Genomic DNA, 11,055 nt, shown 5'->3' on the forward strand with positions numbered 1-11,055 from the left:
CCTTTCAGGTGGTTCTCTCAGGTTCCCAGGCTGCTATGCTAGGCTGGGAATCAGTCCTGGTTCTATTCCTCCAATTGCTTTAGAAAGAAGGTGAGCAGGTTAATCATGGTATTATTTTCTTTCTTTCTTTTGAGCTATGCAGTGCTCCTAAATCTCTTGCTAGAGACTATCTGATTCAATTATGGGTGTCCCATGATTCTATACTAGTAAATGTTTAAATGTGAATGTTTAAAATTGTATGAAAATGTATAAATGAGTGCACAAAATACCGATTTATTCAAGAGTAAGGTTTATATTTTTTGCTTCCCTTAGTCTAGTCTAGAACCACTGGAAGTAGAACTGCCATATGACCCAGCAATCTCACTGCTGGGCATACACACAGAGGAAACCAGGATGGAAAGAGACACGTGTACCCCAATGTTCATCACAGCACTGTTTATAATAGCCAGGACATGGAAGCAACCTAGATGTCCATCAGCAGATGGATAAGAAAGCTGTGGTACATATACACAATGGAATATTACTCAGCCATTAAAAATAATGCATTTGAATCAATTCCAATCAGGTGGATGAAACTAGAGCCTATTATACAGAGTGAAGTAAGCCAGAAAGAAAATCACCAATATAGTATACTAACGCATATATATGGAATTTAGAAAGATGGTAACAATAACCCTATATTCGAGACAGCAAAAGAGACACAGATGTGTAGAACAGTCTTTTGGACTCTGTGGGAGAAGGTGAGGGTGGGATGATTTGAGAGAATAGCATTGAAACATGTATATTATCATATGTGAAATAAACCGCCAGTCCAGGTTCGATACATGAGACAAGGTGCTCGGGACTGGTGTACTGGGATGACCCTGAGGGATGGAATGGGAAGGGAGGTGGGAGGGGGGTTCAGGATGGGGAACATATGTACACCCATGGCTGATTCATGCCAATGTATGGCAAAAACCGCTACAATATTGTAAAGTAATTAGCCTTCAATTAAAATAAATAAATTTATATTTAAAAAATAAAGCTCATATTTATGAAAATTACATGATTATGTGACATCGGACCATTAGTGGTCTGTGTAATGTCAGAAAGGAAGGCTGTTTCTTGGACAAGGGCTAATGACTGCTAACTCTTCGTATGTCAGAACTGATGTCAACTGTTTTCTTCTTCACATAAACCTCAGAGATTTTGCTGCTTTTGTTTATTTGCCGTGGAGTTTATTTCATTTTGGGGTTTCTTTCACCTCAGTATTGAAAGTAGAGCACTGTGTGACTGCATTTTGAGTGTTATTTCTTATTTGTCCACATAGACTTAATAATGTACACTAAATTTTTCTTTGCTTTATCATCTCCCTCCTATCAGCTTTATTGTGATATAATTGACAAAATTTGTATACATTTAAGGTATGTAATTTGCATTTTGATACAGGTTGTGACATGATCACAATAATTAAGCTCATTAATAGATCTATCACTCACATATTTCTTTTCTTTTTTTCTTTCATTCCTTCCTGTTTGTCCCTTCCTCCTTTACTCCCTCTGTTCCTTTTTTCCCTCTTTCCCTCCTTCCTTCCTGTGGTGACAACGCTTAAAATCTTTTAAGCAAATTTCAAGGATATGGTACTGTATTTTAACTATAGTCACAACTCTGTGCATTAATCTCCAACTTTCCCTCCAAGGTCTCAGGACATCCTTTGTCTGTGTTCCATGATTCTCAGTTACTGTCCCTGACCTTTGAAGAAACATGGGCCTGCCCTGCAGAGAAGGTTACTTCCTTTGCTGGGCAGAGTCTGGTTCTGCTCCACTGACTTCATGTTACCTTTACTCTTCTCTTAGAATTTAGGTAGGAAAGTGTATTTGAAAAGATATATTTTCTTTTTTTGCCCAGTAGTTCTTGTGTCATTTAACAGTAAGTACATTTTTCTTCCCTGGTAGCTCAGATGGTAAAGCATCTGCCTACAATGCAGGAGACCTAGATTCGATCCCTGGGTCAGGAAGATCTCCTGGAGAAGGAAATGACAACCCACTCCAGTACTCTCACCTGGAAAATTCCATGGACAGAGAAGCCTTGTAGGCTACAGTCCATGGAATCGCAAAAGAATTGGACACGACTGAGCGACTTCACTCACTCACTCACTCACTCACTCACTCACATTTTTCTGGCCAGTTCATTAGACTGGCTGGTATTATTTTATGTGAAACCTGCTCTTTTATCTAGCTAACATGGCGTTTTTAGAGTCATCTGAGGGTTTTTTGCCAACAGTCTGTCTTCCTGATTAAAAGCACTCTTGGCCTTTTCATTTTCTCATTTAAATAAATGAATGACCACTGTCATTTTAGATCCATCTACATTCCAGGTTTTCTATTGCCATGGAAGTAAGATACACAAAAAGACACTTGCTCTTTGGAAAGAAAACTATGAGAAACCTAGATAGCATATTAAAAAGCAGAGATATCACTTTGCAGACAAAGTTCCATATGTTCAAAGCTATGGTTTTTCCAGTAGTCATGTATGGATGTGAGAGTTGGACTATAAAGAAGGCTGAGCGCCGAAGAATTGATGCTTTCAAACTGTCATGCTGGAGAGGAGTCTTGAGAGTCCCTTGGACTGCAAGGAGATCATATCAATCAATTCCGTAGAAAATCAACCCTGAATATTGGAAGGACTGATGTTGAAACTGAAACTGAAGCTCCAATACTTTGGCCACCTGATGGGAGAAGCCAACTCATTGGAGATCCTGATGCTGGGAACGACTGAGGGCAGGAGGAGATGGGAAAGGACAAGGAAGCATGGCGTGCTGCAGTCCATGTGGTGGCAAAGCCAGACACAGCTAAGGAATGGAAGAAAAACAATAGCCTGAGTTATAAGGCACTTTTCAAAGGAGTACAGTTATTTTACATTTCAGGTTATGCAATAATTGGAACAGAACAAATGAGAAGCCTCGTTGTAGAAAATTTAGGGAATGTGTTTAAATGAATGGGAAATTATGAACCTAAATTTTAATATTGGTTGAACTTCCCAGGTGGCACAGTGGTAAAGAATCTGCCGGCTAATGCAGGAGACACAGAGATACAGGTTTGATCCCTGGGTTGTGAAGATCCCCTAGAATAGGAAATGGCAACCTCATCCAGTACTGCTGTTTGGAAAGTTTCATGGACAGAGGAGTCTGGCAGGATGCAGTCCATGGGCTCTCAAAGGATTGGGCACAACCAAGCACTTAGCAGCACAAATGCAAAACTGGGGTTTTCTACTCTTTAAGAATGTATCTGAAATATATTTGAAATAACTATGTATTTTGTCAAGTCTATACACACTTTATATCTTATAATCTCGAAATGAGAGATTATACTATAAAAAGCCCCTTTTCATGTAGTATGGGATATGGTCCTCAAACTAAAACCAAGGGAAAATAAGCCCTATGATATGTTGCTGAATTTCCTGCATTCAAAGAAATTATCTACTGGAGGTAGCATTGGGGCTTCCCAGTAAAGGGAAGTCAGTAAAAAGCGACCCAGTAAAGGGTCGCTCAGTCAGTAAAGAATCTGCTTGCAGTGCAGGACACCTGGGTTCAATTCCTGGGTCGAGAAGATCCCCTGGAGAAGGAAATGGCAAACCACTCCAGTATTTTTGACTAGAAAATCCTATGGACAGAAGGAGCCTGGTGGGATACAGTCCATGGGGTCGCAAGAGTTGGACATGACTTAGCAACTAAACCACAACCACAACCAAGATGTGAAGAAGTTGTCTATTTCAGAAATATTAAATAGTGGTCAAACAGCTATACTGGATGCTTTGATGTGCTGAATTTTAACACTTTGGATTCAATCTGAAAAAGAATTTTTTCCATATGACTTTCACAGCTTCTTTTACCTCCTTATTTCTCAAACTATAGATCAGGGGATTCAACATGGGAATCACAATGCCATAAAATACAGAGGCCACTTTCCTATTTTCATGGGAATTATGCAAATAAGACTGTAAGTACATGTAAGAGAGCTTTCTATAGAAAATGGTGACTGCTGTCAGGCGGGAGGCACAGGCAGAGAAGGCTTTTTTCTTTCCTGCATTGGAAGAGATCCTCAGGAAGGCAGCCAGGAAAAACATGTAGGAAATGATGATGGCTGACACAGTGAATGTCAGCTTAAATCCCACAAAGACAAGAATCAGCATGATGTTGATGTCAGTGTTGGAACAGGAGAGGGCAAGAACTGGAGGAACGTCGCAGAAAAAGTGACTGATGGTATTACCCTTGCAGAAGACCAGTGAAAACGTAAAACCTGTGTGCACAGATGCAGTTGTGGAGCCCATGATGTATGAACCAGCTATCAACTGGATGCAGACTCTTCGGGACACGGCGATGGGATAGCAAAGTGGGTTGTAGATGGCCATGTAACGGTTCACTGCCATAACATCAAGGAGGTAACAGTCACTGGTTACAAACGTTGTGTAAACTAATAATTGTATGACACAACCCTTGAATGATACTGATTTACTTTCTATTATGAAGTTTTGCATCATCTTGGGAGTGACAGCAGAGGTAAAACAGATATCAACAAAAGCCAAATGCTGTAGGAAAAAGTACATGGATGTTTGGACTCTGGAATCTGTCTTGATGAGTAGGATCATTCCAATATTACCCACCATGGAGGTCACATAGATGACCAGAAACATAGTGAAGATACAAATCCCAGAAGGAAGAATTCAGTCACTTCAGTGCTATTTCTCAGTGTCACGAGCACAAAAAGTCTAGAAAGGACTAAGAGGGAGACCAGAAAAAGAAAAGAAATGACTTGTTGACTAGAAGACACCCTTAACACTTTATGTCACTTTGTAAAAATTATATTTTCATGAAATTATATTTTCAAATTTCCAAAATTTCTTTCAATTTTTTTTTAAAATAAGAAATCACCACATAAAACCAACATATTAGGCATAGATTCATTTTCAAAACAAAGAAGTTTTCACAGAAGAAGATTCACTTTTAATATTTGGATGCTAAGAAACATAGATTGACATACATTTCACCAAATCTGCCAGTTTCCTTTCCATAGCCCAATGCTGAACATAAATGAAGCCTCAGAAGCACCGAGACTCAGCAGAGGTTAAGCACATTCAAATTACTTAGGCAGCTGGCCTTTCTTCATGGTAATCATTTAATCAGCAAAGACCTTCATCATAAATGAAACAAAGAATTTCATACTGAGGCTGAGAGAGTCATTTCCTAGGCAGGTTGATAAGAAGTCTAGGGGTCCCCAAGGAGAGCGAGGTCTGGGATATTCAAGGAGGAAGAAAGGACAAACTTTTTAACTTTTTTTCCTCTACATTCCTTAGGATTATATAACAATAATGTATCCTGCCCGAGGACAGTCTTTGGATTAAACCCTCTGGCTAATTCTGTCGTCTTAAAACATAAATTATGGGAGTAGGTCTGGTCTTTACAAGGATGTATCCTGCCTGAGGACGATCTTTGGATTAAACCTTCTGGCCAACTCTGTTATCTTAAAATGTAAATTATGGGAGTAGGTCTGGTGAGGTCTTTACAACCTCCAGACATTCTTTGGATTCATTGGAGAGTATATAACTCCATTGCTAACACTAGCAAAGGGTGTACTCTTTTGCCCCCTTTTGATGTCCATGTCAGAAGCTTTCTCTATTTCCTCTATACTTTAAAAAAAATTTATTACACAAAAGCTCTGAGTGATCCAGCCTCATCTCTGGCCCCGGATTGAATTCGTCTCCTCCGGAGGCCAAGAATCCCGTGTTTTATCGTTCAGCAACAACCTTTCAAGACAACCCAAGCTTAAAACATACACGTTATGTGTCAGATGTGGGTGATAGGACTTGCATGGTTTCATTAGCTCTTGAAAAGTCTTCATAATGTCATATCTATACTTCACTAGAATTCAGAGTCATGAAAGTCAAGTTGGTATAGTAAATGTAGTAATAATTATCCTATCAAGATTCTGATTAAGTGGACCCCTGATCTACTCTAGCTTCCTCTAATAAGTACTTGTATACATGGGTTACTGCTTCCTTAAAAGTGTTGCATTTCAATTCTTTTACACCAGGTTATCCCGAGGAAGGAACTTGCACTAATTTATTTCTTCTTGGCCCTCATTAAACACTGAATTAAAGAATGATTTCTTATCCTTACAATGAAGTTATCCAACTGTGCTTATTTCTCGGATGGTTTTGGAGAACCAGAGGAGCCCGTGTCAACAGGAGGCTTAGTCTGCACCATTCTTGACACTAAAAGCAACTTCTTACTAACCATCTCATTATGGAGGTGCATTACAGTTATTTATAAGATGAGGTTACTTTAGCCTAATTCAGTTCAGTCGCTCAGTCGTGTCTGACTCTTTGCGATCCCATGAACCGCAGCACACCAGGCCTCCCTATCCATCACCAACTCCTGGAGTCCACCCAAACCCATGTCCATTGAGTCAGTGATGCCATTCAACCATCTCATCCTCTGTCATCCCCTTCTCCTCCTGCCCTCAATCTTTCCCAGCATCAGGGTCTTTTCCAATGAGTCAGCTCTTCGCATCATGTGGCCAAAGTATTGGAGTTTCAGCTTCAACATCAGTCCTTCCAGTGGACAACCAGGACTGATCTCCTTTAGGATGGACTGGTTGGATCTCCTTGCAGTCCAAGGGACTCTCAAGAGTCTTCTCCAACACCACGGTTCAAAAGCATCAATCCTTCAGCACTCAGCTTTCTTCACAGTCCAGCTTTCAAATCCATACATGACCACTGGAAAAACCATAGCCTTGACTAGACAGACCTTTGCTGACAAAGTAATGTCTCTGCTTTTTAATATGCTGTCTAGGTTGGTCATAACTTTTCTTCAAGGAGTAAGCGTCTTTTAATTTCATGGCTGCAGTCACCATCTGCAGTGGTTTTGGAGCCCAGGAAAATAAAGTCAGCCATTGTTTCCCCATCTATTTCCCATGAAGTGATGGGACTACATGCCATGATCTTAGTTTTCTGAATGTTGAGCTTTCAGCCAACTTTTTCACTCTCCTCTTTCACTTTCATCAAGAGGCTCTTTAGTTCCTCTTCACTTTCTGCCATAAGGGTGGTGTCATCTGCATATCTGAGCTTATTGACATTTCTCCTGGCAATCTTTATCCAGCTTGTGCTTCATCCAGCCCAGAATCATTCTCATGATGTACTCTGCATATAAGTTAAATAAGCAGGGTGACAATATACAGCCTTGACATATTCCTTTTCCTATTTGGAGCCAGTCTGTTGTTCCATGTCCAGTTCTAAGTGTTGCTTCCTGACCTGCATACAGGTTTCTCAAGTCACAGGTCAGGTGGTCTGGTATGCTTCTCTTTTTCAGAACTTTCCACAGTTTATTGTGATCCACACAGTCAAAGGCTTTGGCATAGTCAATAAAGCAGAAATAGATGTTTTTCTGGGACTCTCTTGCTTTTTTGATGATCCAGCGGATGTTGGCAATTTGATCTCTGGTTCCTCTGCCTTTTTAAAATCCAGTTTGAACATCTGGAAGTTCATGGCTCACATATTGCTGAAGCCTGGCTTGGAGAATAGTGCAATTGTGCAGTAGTTTGAGCATTCTTTGGGACTGTCTTTCTTTGGGATTGGAATGAAAACTGACATTTTCCAGTCCTGGGGCCACTGCTGAGTTTTCCAAATTTGCTGGTATAGTGAGTGCAGCACTTTCACAAAATCATGTTTTGAAATCAGAGGACTATCTGGCTTTTGAAGAGTATCAGTTAAAGGGAAGTGTGTGGTAAGGATAATGGTACAAAGAAAATAGACCAAACATATATGGTCATGAATGTCACAAAAATTTTTTCCCCTAGTTAAAAAGATACTAATTTCAGGAAATTGAACTGGGATTAAAATGATAAATGGCTGAGAAAAACTATAGGTTGCTGAAAATGTACATACATTGTGTTTGAATATTGCTTTATGAAATTGGATACATGAAACTATGGGTACGTGTGTGTGTGTGTGTGTGTGTGTGTTAGCTGCTAAGAAGTGTCTGACTCTTTGTGACCCCATGGGCTGTAGCCCACCACACTCCTCTGTCCATGGAATTCTCCAGGCAAGAATATTGGAGTGGGCAGCCTTCTCCATGGGATCATCCCGAACTAGGAATTGAACCCAGGTCTCCTGCATTGCAGATGCATTCTTTGCATTTTGAGCCACCAGGGAAGCCCTTATCCTTACCGTGAGCCTGCATTCTTCACAAGCCAGATGGCCCTCTTATTTCACATATGTATCAGGGGAAAGTACCCTCATCGTATAAGTGGCTCTAAGCCAAGCTATGTACCTCTATACTTGAGATGATTAGTAAAAATACACTTTTAGTGTTAGGAATGTTGCAAACTAACTTATGAACAGGTGTGAAACTGAGTGAGAGAAAACCATCACTTTATAAACTTATAAATCTCTGCACTTTTTCTTTAATTTAAAAAACGCTTTTTTAAAAATATTTTTTGTTTTAAAACAAAGATGACCATTTATATTTTATGGATTAACTGACTTGCTAAGGCTTAAGTCTACCATTTTAAGTGTCTTATTTCTGGTTTTGCTTGTTCATTTGGATTTCTCTGGGTCACTTGAATTTTTTTAAGAATGTCACTTTGATTTATTTATAGTGTTTTTTTTTTTATCACAGATATTTATATAACTTTTTTGTGGCTACTTGAGAGATTCTATTGTGTGTATGCATAGCTGATGTTACATTTTACCAGCTTGGGTGAAATGCTGTATATATTGAGAATCACATTAGTCAGAATTAAGCTTTCTACTTCTACTGTCAAACACAGTTTAGAAATCTCAAGAGAAAATCAATTTTATTTATTCATACTTTTCTCTTTCCTTGGCCTTCTTCTTTCTTATTGTTACAAGATATACTATCTAAAACCAAATAAAAGAAAGAACTTGATTACATGCATAGGTAAGAATGACACAAATACTGTGTACCAGAAACCTACTTCACATAGAATGATATATGTATGTTTCAAAGAAAAGAAAAAAATATATACTTATTTGAACATCAGTCAAAAAATGAAAGACTGGCTATATTAATAGCAGATAAAGTAGACTTCACAGCATAGAAAATTAGCAAAGATAGTGGGATAGTGTATAATGTTATAAGGGTTAACCTACCAAGAAGAAATAGAAATCCTAAGGGTATGAGTACCAAAGAAGAGAGCTGCAACATGTGTGATGCAAAAACTGATAGAACTGAAGGAAAAGTAGAGAAGCATAGTTATAGTATATACATTAACACTCTTTTCAACACTTGGTAGGACAACTAGACAGAAAAAAATAAGGATATGAAAAAACTCAACAGCACCATCAAACAACTGGATTTAATAGACATTTACCAAACATGCCATCTAAAAGAGAATATAAATTTTTTATAGCATCAGCAGAATATATGTCAAGATAGACCATATCCTAAGCCATAAAAAAATCCTTTAAAAATTTAAAAGAATTGAAATCATGGTGTATCTTCCCTGATTGTGATGGTATCAAATATGGCAGCTTTATCTACTATCTTTGCAACTTCCAGTGAATGCATTTTTATTCAAAATGACAATATAAAAATGAAGAAGAAAAAATGTAAAACCTGCTTTGTAATGATGTGAGTTTCAAGTGATCAAATTTAAGTAAATTTATCATCATGAGGGCAAATATTGAATTAGTGTATGTCAAATGGCCATAATAACACATGCAAATAATACACTATGGGCATAGAGTATTGATGCAGTGATTGATTAGTGAATTAATTAATCCAATTATTTGTTCATTTATGTTCTTTCTCAGGCAACACTCTGCCCAACTGACTTCCCTCACTTCATTTCCATTACATCACCAGTGATGATGGGATTCCTCCTGCCCTTGGGGCAAAACATGATGAACTTTGACTCTGACCATTCCACCTGCCACTCCCTGCATGCAGTTCAGTGAGATCGCTGATGTTGAAAGGTGAAATTTACTGTTATACTTACACCAATGCTGCTCTCAGAGTCTCTTTCTGCAACTGGTGGAGGCTGACTGCCAAGGCTCTCCGTGGGGTTCCTTCCTGACCAGGAGTTTATAGCTGGGGTTTGAGAGATCACTACTGGATCCCTCGAGAACCTGAGCTTCCAGAGGCTGTGGAAGAACAGGAAAAAACAACATTCATTATTCTCTGCTGAATAAAAGTTCATATTTCCAGAGGGGACAAAATGTAATTTTGTGTTACTGCCTTTAGGGACTTACTGGTTTCACTGTTGAAAGAGTTGCCGCATTAGCAACAAATTACCTTCCTGCCCTCCCTTGCTTTCTCCCTCTGTTTTTTGTTTCTTTTCTGTTTTCTTTCTTTCCTCTTCCCTCCCCCTTTCTCTTCCTCCTTCCTTTCCCCCTTCCTCCTTCCTGTCTCTTCGCCATCCTTTTTATTTGGGGGGAGTGAGGTATATAAGAAACCATCCATAAGGTTAAAATGCAGAAGTACCAAAGTGCATAAAGTAAGACACAACTCCCCTCTATCCCTGATTCCCAGTTTCTAGTTTCCCTCCTGGGAGAATATCACTGTCCCAACTTCTGTATTCTTCTAGATTAGCCTTGAATTGCATTTGCAAACATACCAACATTATATTCTTTATTCCTCAGCCATACAAATGACAGTGTATCACTCACATTTTTCTGTGGCCTGCAGTTCACATAATATTTCTGGGTGACCTACATGGAAAAGGAAATCTCACTCTTACCTGGTTGCATAGTATTTCGTGAAACAGTTGCATTGTTTGCTTAATATGTTTAATGAAACTCTCTTCCCTATTAGTAGATATTTAGTTGGTTTCCAATCTTCCCTAAAAAACATACAATACATATATTAGTGTGCATAAGTGTGAACATATATCTCTAGGATTGAAAGATATTTAGGAGAAGAACCTCCAAGTCAAAGGCCATGAACACTATAAATGTTGATAGATATTGCCCAAGTGTCTTTTAGAACAAGATTCTGTCCATTTAAATCACTTCTAGCAAATCTAAAGTGATTATTTCTGTAAATCTTCTCTAACAAAA

At 38.8% G+C, this 11,055-nt stretch overlaps 1 pseudogene; it reads right to left on the reverse strand.

Annotated features, from left to right (window-relative positions):
• Nucleotides 1-3,807: 3,807 nt before the first annotated feature.
• Nucleotides 3,808-8,215, reverse strand: LOC122702769 (annotated as a pseudogene).
• Nucleotides 8,216-11,055: the final 2,840 nt, after the last annotated feature.

The sequence above is a fragment of the Cervus elaphus genome, chromosome 1 (assembly GCF_910594005.1).
Source record: "Cervus elaphus chromosome 1, mCerEla1.1, whole genome shotgun sequence".
Lineage (NCBI taxonomy): Eukaryota > Metazoa > Chordata > Mammalia > Artiodactyla > Cervidae > Cervus > Cervus elaphus.